This window comes from Schistocerca cancellata, chromosome 4, assembly GCF_023864275.1.
Source record: "Schistocerca cancellata isolate TAMUIC-IGC-003103 chromosome 4, iqSchCanc2.1, whole genome shotgun sequence".
Taxonomy (NCBI): domain Eukaryota; kingdom Metazoa; phylum Arthropoda; class Insecta; order Orthoptera; family Acrididae; genus Schistocerca; species Schistocerca cancellata.
In genome coordinates, this window is record NC_064629.1 from 773024865 (window position 1) to 773039613 (window position 14749).

Here is a 14749-nt window from a genome sequence, read left to right on the forward strand (position 1 = left end):
GGACCAATGTTGCATGGGCGAGAGTGCTTTACACCAATGTTGTCTTACAGAAGGTGCTTCGTAACAATGTTACGTTGCAGAGGGTACTTCCTGTCAGTGCTGTGCAATGGACTCTGCTACCTTCCAATTTTATGTTGCAGAGGATGTTTCGTACCTTTCTTATTTGGTGGAGGGTGCTTGGTAGCGATGTTATGTTTCGGAGTGTTCTTCATTCCATTGCCAGTGCTGCGTGGCTGGAAAGCTTACAGACTACTGATGTTTTGTGGTATAGAGTGCTATGTACCGATGTTACATTGCAGTGCTGCTTCATGCCAGAGTGGATTTTACCATGTTACATGGCTGCGGGTGCTCTGCACCATTTTTTAGCGAGTGAATGTACTTCACACTGATGTTGTGTGCAACGATTTTTCATGGCAGACAGTGCTTTACCAATGTTGTGTGGTAGAGTTTGGTTCCCACCAATGTTGCATGACGGGGGCTCTTTGTACAACATTTGGGGGTGGAGTGTGTTTCGTACCGACAGTGTCTGGCAGAGTTTTCTTCGTACAATATTGCGAGGTGACTGGTGCTGCGATCCGATTGTGCATGGTAAATAGTGCTTCGAATGAATGTTCCATGGCAAAGGGTTCTTTGTACCGATTTTACGTGGTGCTTCATACCAACGTTAAACGGCAGAGGGTGGTTCGAACTAACGTTGTCTTGCAGACGGTGCTCCGTATCAACGTTGCGTGGCACAGGGTGCTTTCTACCAATGTTAGTCGCAGAGAGTGCACCTTATCGATGTTAAATAGCAAAGGGTACTTCGCTCTAATGCTGCATGGTGGAGGGCCTTGCTTACCAGTGTTGTTTGGGCAGGAAGGTTGGTACAGCGTTGTGGGGCAGAGTCTCCTCTGTACTGACTGTGTGTGTCAGAAGGTGCTTTGTAGCGGATTTTCGTGGTATGGGGTGCTTTATACCACTGTTTTGTGACAGGGACTGCATCCCAGCGATGTTATGTGGAAGATGGTGTTTCGTAGCGAAGTTATGTGTGGAAACGCAGGAAAAGGCCACACAGAATATTTAGCTCGTTCCGGTGTGACACTGCAATCAGCCAGATTGCAAATGGCGTAGCGCGCATGGAACTGAATTGAGCATGCGGGCTGCCTGGGTGGTTGGATAACTCGTAGCACTTATCATTGTCACTAGATGTCACTTCAACCTCCACTTAAATATGGAAAACGTAACAATCGTTCGTCCCAGGTGTCCACTGCTGAAATTGTTAACTTATTTAACGATGTCCTCTAAATTTTTGTCATGACCCTATACTGTGGTCCGTTAACAAAATGACCGCTACATCAGAAAATTGCCGGCCGTTGTGGCCGAGCGGTTCTAGGCGCTTCAGTCCCGAACCACGCTGCTGCCGCGGTCGCAGGTTCGAATCCTGCCTCGGGCATGGATGTGTGTGATGTCCTTAGGTTAGTTAGGTTTATGTAGTTCTAAGTTCCAGGGGACTGATGACCTCAGATATTAAGTGGTTCAAATGGCTCTGAGCACTATGGGACTTAACTGCTAAGGTCATCAGTCGCCGAGAACTTAGAACTACTTAAACCTAACTAACCTAAGGATATGACACACATCCATGCCCGAGGCAGGATTCGAACCTGCGACCGTAGCGGTCACTCGGTTCCAGACTGTAGCGCACAGAACCGCCCGGCCACTCCGGCCGGCCAGATGTTAAGTCCCATAGTGCTTAGAGCCATTTGAACCATTTAGCCAGACAAGTCGTCTGACCGTAGATACCCCGTGCAAAGTCGGACCGCTTAGTATTATATAATCTTAATATTATATAATACTCCTCGAATCATTCAGTTCATTCGCACTTGCACTTTGAATCATTGCAGATCTGGGGCAGAGAAAAATCAGTAAGTTAACATTTATCGCATATTTCCGTTCAGTAACGTCTAATGGAAGAATTTTCTGGGGCAACTCATGTTTAAGAAAGAAAGTTTTCGTTGCTCTAAAACGTGCACTTCGAGGAGATACGCATTTTGATTACTGCATCGCAGTATATTTATTCCCTCACTGTAAATAATCCATATAATTCCAAGGGGGATGACATACATAATTACAAGGAAAATGAGATTCATTATTCCGCTTTAAGGTTGTCTTTAGCACAAAAAGATGTGCACAATGCTGCCAGTATAATTTATAGTCACTTACTGAATGAAATAAAATATCTTACAGAGAGAAAATTTAAATTTGAAAGGAAAACTGAAAATTATTCTCCTTAATAACTCCTTCTAATCCGAAGATCAATTTCTATTTAAGTAACAAGTAAGAGTAGGTAGGTACGAATTACTAATTCGAATCTGTAAAAAAACTGGTAAAAGTTCAGCATGTGAATGTAAAATGATTCGTTTCATATCACTGTGGTTAATTGCGCAAATGATAAATGGAACATAACACTTACTAACTGTAAAAACACGTGAGTAAATACTGACCCTGTGACTTATCCAAGAAGATGGGTTGAAGAAAAGCAAATCTTCCATTATGGCATTTGTTTATTTTGAGGAAGTTTTTGACATTGTTCACTGGACGAGTTTCTTTGAAATTCTGGAGGTGGCAGCGGCAAAATAAAGGTTATTTATAACTTGTATAGGAGCCAGACTGCATTTGTAAGACTCGTGGAGAATTAAATGGAAGACATAGTTGTGACGGAAGGGGACAGTGTTGTAGCTTATCCTCAATATTACTCAACCGGCACATTGAGATAACTGTGAAAGAAACCAAGACTAAATCTGGAAAAGTAGTTAAAGCTCAAAGAGAACAAAAAATAAATAAAATTGCAGGACATCGTAAGCCTGTAGGAGACAGTAAAGGACTTGAAAGAGCAGTTGAACGGAACGGATATTGTGTTAAAAAGAGGTTATAAGATTAACATTAACAAAAAAGTAAAACAAGGGTAATGGAATATAGGCCAATTACACCAGGCAATGCTGAGGGGATTGCGCTGGGAAATGAAACACCAAAAGTGGTAGGCCTAGACGAGTTTTGCTGTTTTCGTAGCAAAATACACTCATGCTCATATATTAAGGATAATGCTGATACGTGGTGAAACAACGCTCTGGTGATCGGTTTCGGGTTTAAATCACTTCGGGATATGACCATGCGGTGCATTTGACCAGCGGTCGTCGCACGGTGGCGCTGGCGGGAGTCCACATACGCAGAGGTGTGTTGGTGCATGTCAGAGTACGGTGCAGCGAGTAAGTGGCAGACATTTTGAGACGTGCTAATGGTGACTGTGTGTTGAAAATGGCTCAAGGGATTCGTATTGATGACGTTATGAGGGGTAGAATACTAGGGCGACTGGAGGCTGGTCAAACACAGCAGGTCGTAGCACGCGCCCTCCGTGTGCCACAAAGTATGGTCTCAAGATTATGGCAACGATTCCAGCAGACAGGAAAGGTGTCCACGCGCTACAGTACGGGACGTCCACAGTGTTCAACTCCACAAGAAGACCGATATCCCACCATCAGTGCCCGCAGACGGACACGGAGTACTGCAGGTAGCCTTGCTCGGAACCTTACCGCAGCCACTGGAACAGTTGTCTCCAAACACACAGTCTACAGACGACTGAAAACACGTTGTTTATTCGCCTGGAGACCTGCAAGGTGCATTCCACTGACCCCTGGTGACAGGAGAGCCCGTAAAGCCTGGTGTAAAGAACACAGTACATGGTCATTGGAACAGTGGTTCCAGGTTATGTTCACGGACGAGTCCAGGTATAGTCTTAACAGTGATTCTCACCGGGTTTTCATCTGGCATGAACCAGGAACCAGATACCAACCCCTTAATGTCCTTGGAAGGCACCTGTATGGAGGTCGTGGTTTGGTGGTGTGGGATGGGATTATGACGTACACCCCTGCATTACTTTGACAGAGGAACTGTAACAGGTCAGGTGTATCAGGATGTCATTTTGCACCAGTATGTCTACCTTTTCAGGGGTTCAGTGGGTCCCCACCTTCCTCCTGATGGATGATAACGCACGGCGCCATCGAGCTGCCATTGTGGAGGAGTACCTTGAAACAGAAGATATAAGGCGAATGGAGTGGCCTGGACAGGCACTGGTCCAAGAATGGGAGGCATCTGAACCCAGCAGCTGCTCGACCACCTGATCCAGAGTATGCCAACCCGTCGTGCGGCCTGTGTACTTGTGCATGGTGATCGTTTTCCATTTTGATGTCGGGGTACATGCGCAGAAACAGTGGCGTTTTGTAACAAATGCGTTTCGGGACGTTTTTTTCAACTTATCACCAATACCGTGGACCTTACAGATCTGTGTCGTGTGTGTTCCATATGAGCCTGTGCTATTAGCGCCAGTTTTGTGTAGTGCCACGTTGTGTGGCACCACATTCTGCAATTATCCTTAATTTATGAGCATGAGTGTAAGTGACGAAGACTCAGTTAGAGAGGATATAGCAAGAAAAACATTTCTGAACAAGAGGAATTTGTTAATATCTAATATTAGTTTAAGTGTGAGAAAATCTATTCTGGAGATTAGACTTGTATGCAAGTGAAACGTGGACGATAAGCAGTTCAGGCAATAAGAGAATAGAGGCTTTTGAAATGTGGTGCTACAGAAGAAAGCTGAGAACTGGATGGGTTGATCCAATATCAGATGAGGAGGTACTGAATCGAAATGGGGGGAAAAGAAATTTATAGCATAACTTTATTAAAAGAAGGAGTCCGTTCAGAAGACACATTCTGAATCATCAAGGAATTGTCGGTTTGGTAATGAAAAGATGTGGGTTAGGGGTGCGGGGGGGGGGGGGGGGTGGTAAAAAAATCACAGGGAGACCAGAGCTTGAATACAGTGAGCAGGCTAGTTAGATGTAGCTTGCGGTAGTCACGCAGAGATAAAGAGGCTTGCACAGGATAAGCTAGCACGAAGTGCTTCATCAAACCAGTCTTTGAACAGAATACGACGACAACAACGGTCAGTTGTTACCTGACGATTGCGTAATAGGCCGAAAATCGGTTTGTAACAAACCAGTATTAGTTGGCTCTAAGCACTATGGGACTCAACATCTGAGGTCACCAGTCCCCTAGACTTGGAACTACTTAAACCTAACTAACCTATGGACATCACAAACATCCATGCCCGAGGTAGGATTCGAACCTGCGACCGTAGCAGCCGCGGGGTTCCGGACTGAAGCACCTAGAACCGCTCGGACACAGAGGCCGGCCCAATATTAGTAAAACAGAACGCAGTTTCAGTGCTCCTCATCTTTAAATATGAAATGCCTCTAACAATAAGTGAGGGAAGCATCCATAATCATAATTAAGAGTGTCTATACGACACATGTTATTCATCTTGAACAGGTGGTTACTCATACTTTTATGCTAATGCAACTTAGAACATTTGGATTTATAAACAGCACTAAAAACTAAATATTGCACCACATTAAGTGACCATCCGGCAAAGAGAAACGTCAGCTGCTACCAAAGAGTTTGAAATCGTGAAGTTTAAAAGCGGACTACATTGAGGACAATGCCTTACGCAATTTAAAATGATGCATATGCCAATCACGCACATATTCAAATTTCTTATTTTGGTACTTTTGACAGCAAAATTCGTGAACTCAATCGTAACCTAACGGTTTATATGTTCAAAGGCCAAAACCACAAAGTAAGTAGCCTATCTGATCGAAGTGCAATTGTAGCCGCAACCGACAAGGAAAAGTTTTCAGAATAAGTAAAAAATCCATCTAACACAGTACTTTCAACAAAGTAACTCTCTGTGCAAGGAAAAGGATTCAAATATTCACTTTCAGTTAACTGTTAAAAAAGCTGAATTAATTAAAAATGGTTAATAAATACACTTCAAATAAGAAAATAGCAACAAAACACGTAATAAGCCGTGAACAACAAAAAAGTTATGATACTGACATCCCTTCATTACAAACTATGAACTAGGACACCTTGAAAAATTTAAACAAGAAAAACTGTACCATTGTTAGTATAGTAGATAAAAGCAATACAGTTCACAACATATTCTCACCAAAGGCCCCATGAAAATATTTCATGACGATTTTAAAAACCTGATCAACACTGTACATGGGATGCCCCAGCACAGAAAGGTGAAGCGTGATTACATGCTACTTTATCCTGCGCAAGCTTCTACATCTCCCAGTACCTACTGCAACCTACAACCTTCTGAATCTTTTTAGTGTATTCATCTCTTGATCTTCTCCTACGATTTTTACCCTCCACGCTGCTCTCCAATGCTAAATTGGTGATCCCTTGATGCCTCAGAATATGCCCTACAAACCGATCCCTTCTTCTAGTCAAGTTGTGCCACAGATTTCTCTCGTCTCCAATTCTATTCAATACCTCCTCATTAGTTATGTGATCTACCTATCTAATCTTCACCATTCTTCTGTAGCACCACATTTCGAAAGCGTCTACCCTCTTCTTGTCTAAACTATTTATCGTCCATGTTTCACTTCCATACATGGCTACACTCCATACAAATACTTTCAGAAACGACTTCCTGACAGTTAAATCTATACTCGATGTTAAGAAATTTCTCTTCTTCAGAAACACTTTCCTTGCCTTTGCCAGTCTACATATTATATCCTCTCTACTTCGACCATCATCATTTATTTTGCTCCCCAAATAGCAAAACTCATTTACAACTTTAAGCGTCTCATTTCCTAATCTAATTCCCGCAGCTTCACCCGATTTAATTCGACTACATACCATTATCTTCGTTTTGCTTTTGTTGATGTTCATCTTATATCCATTCCGTTCAGCTGCTCTTCCAGATCCTTTGCTGTCTCTGACAGAATTACAATGTCATCGGCGAACGTCAAAGTTCTTATTTCTTCTCCATGGATTTTAATACCTACTCCTTACTTTTCTTTTGTTTCCTTTACTACTTGCTCAATATACAGATTGAATAACATCTTGGATAGGCTACAACCCTGTCTCACTCCCTTCCCAACCACTACTTCCCTGTCAAGTCCCTTGACTGTTATACCTGCCATCTGGTTTCTGTACAAATTGTAAATAGGCTTTCGCTACCTGTATTTTACCCCTGCCACCTTCAGAATTTGAAAAAGAGTATTCCAGTCAACATTTTCAAAAGCTTTCTCTAAGTCTTCAAATGCTAGAAATGCAGGTTTGCCTTTTCTTAATCTATTTTCTAAGATAAGTCGTAGGGTCAGTATTGCCTCACGTGTTCCAACATTTCTACGGAATCCAAACTGATCTTCCCCGAGGTCGGCTTCTACCAGTTTTTCCATTCGTCTGTAAAGAATTCGTGTTAGTATTTTGCGGTCGTGGCTTATTAAACTGATAGTTCGGTAATTTTCACATCTGTCAGCACCTGCTTCCTTTGGGATTGGAATTATTATATTCTTCTTGAAGTCTGAGGGTATTTCGCATGTCTCATTCATCTTGCTCACTAGATGGCAGTGTTTTGTTAGGCCTGGCTCTCCCAAGGCTGTCAGTAGTCCTAATGGAACCTTGTCTACTGCCGGGGCCTTGTTTTGACTTAGCTCTTGTTAATAATTTTGTGACACCTGAAGGTGATCTCATGTTCTATGCCAGTAGTAAATAAAGAATTATTGTCAGTAGCACTTAGCAGTTTGAAATGTGTCTTTTCTTGTCTCCACATCATACATTTGGGCTTTATGAGTCGTTGTGGTGCTCGGGGAAGGTGGACAAAGAATGATTTGGAACGAAGCCAGAATCTGTGGTGTCGGATTTTCTTCACCATCGAGTATACGGTGTATGTAAGGGTGTGAAGGAGCCTCACGCGTGCAGTCCCACTGGCTTAGCAGCGAGAGGGGCTATTCGTTATTTTATACCAAAAAATATTGTTATAAAATTAGATAGTATGGGGCACTTGAGTCTATTGTTTGGCTACCTTCACCATCACAAAATGGCTGACTCCAGCGTTATGTTAATTATGAAAACAAGGGAGCAACTGGTTAGAAGACTCTCTGTTTACTTGTGTAACAGATGTGGATGCTCAAATATTTACTGCCCTAACGAATTACTTGCCTGTCAGTGTGGCCGAGCGGTTCTAGGCGCTTCAGTCTGGATCCGCGCGACCGTTATGGTCGCAGGTTCGAATCCTGCCTCGGGCATGGATGTGTGTGCTGTCTTTAGATTAGTTAGGTTTAAATAGGTTTAAGTTCTAGGGGACTGATGATCTCAGTTGTTAAGTCCCATAGTGCTCTGAGCCATTTGAACCATTTGAACGAATTACCTCAGTTTGCATGTAATTTAGACACATACTTGACACGAGCTTAAGAAGATAATCAACTAATTTTATAGCAATGTGCTGTCTATTAGCCCTTGAAGGATTATAGAACCAAACACTACTACTACTGCTACTACTACTACTACTACTACTACTACTGTCCGAAGTACAATGCCTCTTCTGAACATATTCACAGCTTAATCAATAGGATTTAATCCCAGACTGCACGGTGGTCGCTGCATTCGACTACTATGCACAGTTTGAAACATGTTGTCCATTAATTGTAAGGCAGCTGCATGAGAACGGGCATAGAAACGAAAACATCACTAGAGGCCGCATTATGTGTCGAAAAATAGTCCTAGGATATTGTTCCTTACGTTAGGTAAGGTAAGGTTCAAGGAACCGTTCGAATAATGTTCACAAATGGCGATTTCTTCTAGAAACTGTCCCCACTATTATAATGGTTAGGTCACTCTACAAATTTTGTAGTGAATCCTATGTAACTTCTCCATGAAAACGGAACAGCTTCAGTTGTTAGGCTTTCCAATGAGTGTAATGTTTCGCAAAAGAAATTGTTTCATCTTTAAGGGTCCTAAACACATTACAGCTTGCCTACGAAGGAGAAACGAATGCGTTTGTGGACGATTTGGGTTGATATTGTCCATCCTTTAGGGGTTTTGTAGGATCACTGTGGTTCAAGTCCGTTTAGCCTGTTACTGACTGTTATCCAGAAATAATAGTCGTAACTGGCTTTCCTTTTTCTGGAACGCTTTATCCTGGTATTTCCCGTACAATTCCCATTGTTTCAAGTGGATTATTTGGTTTCATTTACTCCGTTTGTGATAACAACATTCAGGATTAACTCATAAAACAGAGTCGCCACGCCAGTGAGACATTGTCCCAGCTGCAGTCATCGTGAAAGGACCTCCAGCATTGTACAACGACGAGGAGTTACATTACGTCGGTGCCAAAACCCTCCGAAAAAAAAGTCACAACCAAACTGCGTCGGCGACTTGAGCTGCCCTTTCCTGCTTTGTAATGTAGCTGTAAGGGACTGAATTACAAACTGTCTCCCAGACAATATCTTCATCCAGGTATCTTAGCACACCAAGGATACCACGTCCCAAAATTACTTTCTCAAGTACGTATTCTCCACAATGACTACGATAACCTGCCACAGCTGACGCACTTTGTCGATCCCACAACTATGGACGTGTAACAGCTGATACGAAAAGAAGCTATCAACTTAATTAAGGCCCAGATTCGTCATTGAAAGGTGTTTCTCGACAACTGTCAGTCAGTGACAGGAAAAAGTAAGAAACCAATCTAGACAAGTTCACAGCACTTAGAGAGTTTGAGATTATCTCCTCTCCCATACGAACTCTTGGACGACTTTTTCGTCATATAAGTGGAATGTAAATATGTAGCATCAGAATGCAGTATCACTTGATGCAGGCAACCTGGCCGTTTAAGTTGTCCTGCACTACAAAGCGTCTGAATTTTTTGGAATGAACACTTCCACGATGCAATGCACAGTACAATGGACCTTATTTGTAACATCTGATTTGCTACATTCATTGAACAGGCACGAAGTATTGGCTACAGATTAGTTATTTTTTAAATTTCTTGTAATTCTGTGCCTCCTAGTTACGAGTTACTGATGATGATTAGTAAAGAAGGAAACCCATTTAATTAATCATCGACTTCTCTTGTTTTTGATCAAACTAAGAGGTATTTCATGAACCTATTTTTCCAGGTATGTGTATGAAATGAAAGTTTACAACCACTGATGACTATTATTGGTTACATGTAGCAGTTGTTGATGGAAGCAATGTTTGTCGATGCAATTCCTTCAGTTGTTTTTATCAAATTTACGTGTTTCGTCAACTTTTTCTTAGTCGTTACGTTTAAATGGAGGAAACAGCTTACTTCCACAGTTTCACGATATCACGTCCCTCCTGCCCAGATGGACAGTCTAATTCTGTTTTGTTTTGAAAAGGCATTTTGCATATGAAATGCATGAGAACCAGCCTTGAAGCCTACAAAACGTGTCAATAGTGCCTGATAAGGATCATTACCAAACAAATAATTCGCGACACCTCATTCTTGCTACGGAAATGGAATGATTATGAAATACTCCGCCAGCCAAATATCAACAACTTTTAGAAAACGGAGATTATTTTTTTTTATGATCTTAGTATTTCCATGTGTGCCGAGCCACAATCTCTTCTGGAACCGCACACCCAACAATAGTTGCAACGGCGCCCACGGCTGAAATAAATTACTTTGGGTAAAAGTTATCTATCGCACTATCTATTGTATCTTGGATAAGAATATTCTTTTATTTTGTATTTTTCACTACGGCCCAAGTTCAGCTATGTAACCATTTTCCAGTATCTGAAATATATACCAGATGTGACATCGATAAAATATCAGTATGAAACACCCACTATTGTTTAGTTGATACAATAAAAATCAAAATCCAATAAATAAAAGAGGATTTACGTGGTAGTAACCGTCGAACGGCCATATTTGGGCAATAGTAAAGACTTCCATTGGACATAACGTGATTAAAAAGCGATTTCATGCCTTGGTATATAATAATATACAAGTAGAATTAGAAAGTGCTCGGTATACGATAGGGAATAATATGTTACAATAAAATATTTTGAAACAGTACCGGACTCTAAAATAAACAAATGACACTGGTTTCTCGAACGAGTAATTGCTTACTGGACTAAGTGGAGGCGAACGCCGAGGTCATGTGGTCGAAGATAACACTGAGCGGCAAGGTACGTTTTGTGTGTCGCAGAAATATGAATCATCTTTGATTACGTACAAAAGTCACATATTAAGTAAATGAATGGTAGGGAGGAAAAGAAGGATCAGTGTTCATTTATTCCGAGTGCGGTTTCATACATGTCTATTTGAACAGAAACATATTATGTCACAGTTTCTTGCTCAATAAATATGTCGAAAAAAAGTTTCGAATTTGATATCTGAAACGTAGCAACACATCTGAAATTAAACCAGGTACTCAGTACGATTCAGCAGATTACAGGAATCGTAACAAGATAACTTTTTACAGACTGAAATATTTTCAGTAATTGTAGAAGTTTCTTACGGCATTTGTCAGAAAAGATCGAACGTAATAAATTTAGGATCAGAACAATGCTTGCTTGAAAAAACAGAGGCGTTATACATGGAATGACAGCGTACCAGTTTATCGGGCTTTTTGTGGGTAATGGACACTGTCGAAATCCGCCGACTCACTTAGGTATGGTGAACAAAATGGTTCAAATGGCTCGGAGCACTATGCGACTTAACTTCTGAGGTCATCAGTCGCCTAGAACTTAGAACTAATTAAACCTAACTAACCTAAGGACATCACACACATCCACGCCCGAGGCAGGATTCGAACCTGCGACAGTAGCGGTCACGCGGTTCCAGCCTGAAGCGCCTAGAACCGCACGGCCACAACAGCCGGCTATGGTGAACAGTTTCAGTAACTGTCACTAACTTTACTTATTAACTGCTGCAACAAATCTGGACCCATTCTTCTCATCGTTTACATACGCTGTTTTCCTCAGATTGTCAGAAAACAATAATTCAGGAAAAATTACACGAAAGTTGAGAGAGGTGTTGAGTAGGGACAAAACTGATACACACCACATCTTTCGACATCAAACATCATTTTAGCAGTCAGGTACATGACTGACAGTAGAACGAGAGTCCCCCCCCTTTTCTCTCTCACTCTCTCTCTCTCTCTCTCTCTCTGTGTGTGTGTGTGTGTGTGTGTGTGTGTGTGTGTCAATGAGACACAGATGCTAGCCATGCCTGAAGGTTGCGCTGTTATGTTCGACGACGAACGGCACCTGTGCAATGTTCTCAATACGTTGCAAGAGTCAGTCGTGGTCAGATCTAACCTTAGGTCTGACCTAAGTGAAGTCGAACGTGGCCAAACTGTTGCTGTTCTTATGGTGCGTGCTTACGTAACCAAGTTAGTCGAAGTGTTTGGTGCTTCAATAGCACCATATCGAAGATTTATGGGAAAGTGGAAAAACGTCATCCGCGGAACGATACTACCCTACTGGCCATTAAAATTGCTACACCAAGAAGAAAAGCAGATGATAAACGGGTATTCATTGGACAAATATATATTACACTAGAACTGACATGTGATTACATTTTCACGCAATTTGGGTGAATAGATCCTGAGTAATCAGTAGCCAGAACAACCACCTCTGGCCGTAATAACGGCCTTGATACGCCTGGGCATTGAGTCAAACAGAGCTTGGATGGCGTGTACAGGTACAGCTGTCCATGCAGCTTCAACACGATAACACACAGTTCACCAAGAGTAGTGACTGGCGTATTGTGAGGAGCCAGTTGCTCGGCCACCATTGACCAGACGTTTTCAATTGGTGAGAGATCTGGAGAATGCGCTGGGCAGGGCAGCAGTCGAACATTTTCTGTACTCAGAAAGGCCCGTACAGGACCTGCAACATGCGGACGTGCATTATCCTGCTGAAATATAGGGTTTCGCAGGGATCGAATGAAGGGTAGAGCCACGGGTCGTAACACATCTGAAATGTAACTTCCACTGTTCAAAGTGCCGTTAATGCGAAGAAGGCGTGAACGAGACGTGTAACCATTGACACCCCATAACATCACCAGTATGGCGATGACGAATACACGCTTCCAATGTGCGTTCACCGCGATGTCGATAAACATGGATGCGACCATTATGATGCTATAAACAGAACCTGGATTCATCCGAAAAAATGACGTTTTGCCATTCGTGCACCCAGGTTCGTCGTTGAGTACACAATGGCAGGCGCTCCTGTCTGTGACGCAATGTCAAGGGTAACCGCAGCCATGGTCTCCGAGTTGATAGTCCATGCTGCTGCAAACATCGTCGAACTGTTCGTGCAGATTGTTGTTGTCTTGCAAACGTCCCCATTTGTTGACTCAGGGATCGAGACGTGGCTGCATGATCCGTTACAGCCAAGCGGAAAAGATGCCTGTCATCTCGACTGCTAGTGATACGAGGCCGTTGGGATCCAGCACGTCGTTCCGTATTACCCTCCTGAACCCACCGATTCCATATTCAGTTAACATTCATTGGATCTCGGCCAACGCGAGCAGCAGTGTTGCGATACGACAAACCGCAATCGCTATAGGCTACAAAACGACCTTTATCAAAGTCGGAAACGTGATGGTACGCATTTCTCCTCCTTACACGAGGAATCGCAACAACGTTTCACGAGGCAACTGCTGTTTGTGTATGAGAAATCGGTTGGAAACTTTCCTCATGTCAGCACGTTGTAGGTGTCGCCACCGGCGCCATCCTTGTGTGAATGCTCTGAAATGCTAATCATTTGCATATCCCAGCATCTTCTTCCTGTCGGTTAAATTTCGCGTCTGTAGCACGTCATCTTAGTGGTGTAGCAATTTTAAAGGCTAGTAATGAAAAACTTACACATCTTTGGCCAGGTTGTTAGTTGTTGATCACCTTTCTCTTGGTCATACATCATTGCGACAATTTCTAACGAAGGATTCGGCATTTTTTTTTTCACATTCATACCAAGATTTTCGAGCTGCTCAATGCTATTTCCCGTTTTTTTTTTTTTTTGGCTTGCGGTAAAGTGCTCGTGTGCTATTGCAGAAAGAGAATTTAAGTTATCGTTCATACTGTCATCAAAAGTGATTAGTGACAGACTTAGGAGTTGGCTGACATCGGAAGTTCGTGTCAATGGTGGTACATGGCGGACGTGTGAGAAGTCCGGTGAAACGCAGGTGGGTAACACGGTAGCCAGCCACACGCTTCGGCGTCAAGCTTTATTTTTATTGCACGAAAAAAGCGAACGCACTACTTTCCCACAGGTGCGTCCAGTGGGCAGGACTTTCACTGGCAGACGCTGGCTGGCTGAGGTGAGAGCGCCAGCGCCGCATCACGCCGCGCCGCCTCCCACGGAAACCAACGCCTCTTCTACGCACGCTACCTGTGCAACAGTGGACAGCACTGCACAGAGGCGCCGCCACAGAAGCCAGTGTCCTCTCTTGGCAATGGACAACTGAGAAACGAACTGGAAAAGTATTTACGTCTTACTGGCGTTTGTTTCTTCAGTACAATTCATGGTGTTACGACGTTGAAGGTACGTGCTCTGTTCAAAATATTCCCGAACTTCGTCCTCAAACTTTTTATGCACTTAACTTTTACTTATTGTGCAAGGTCTCCTTCGAAATACTGTCCTCCACAATTGATATACCGCTCCCAACGCCATTTCCACATCCGGGAGCTGTCTTGGTACGCCTTTTACTGGATCGCGCGGACCGCCGTCTGCGAATTCTCTTTTATCTCGTCTGTCGTTGCAAGTCTTGGCCTTTCAATGTCCTCCCCGATAGCTGAGTGGTGCCGGCACGGTAGCTCAGCGTGTTGCGTCAGAGGGTTTAGCTACCCTCTGTAGTAAAAAACTGAGTGAAAGGATCCACGAA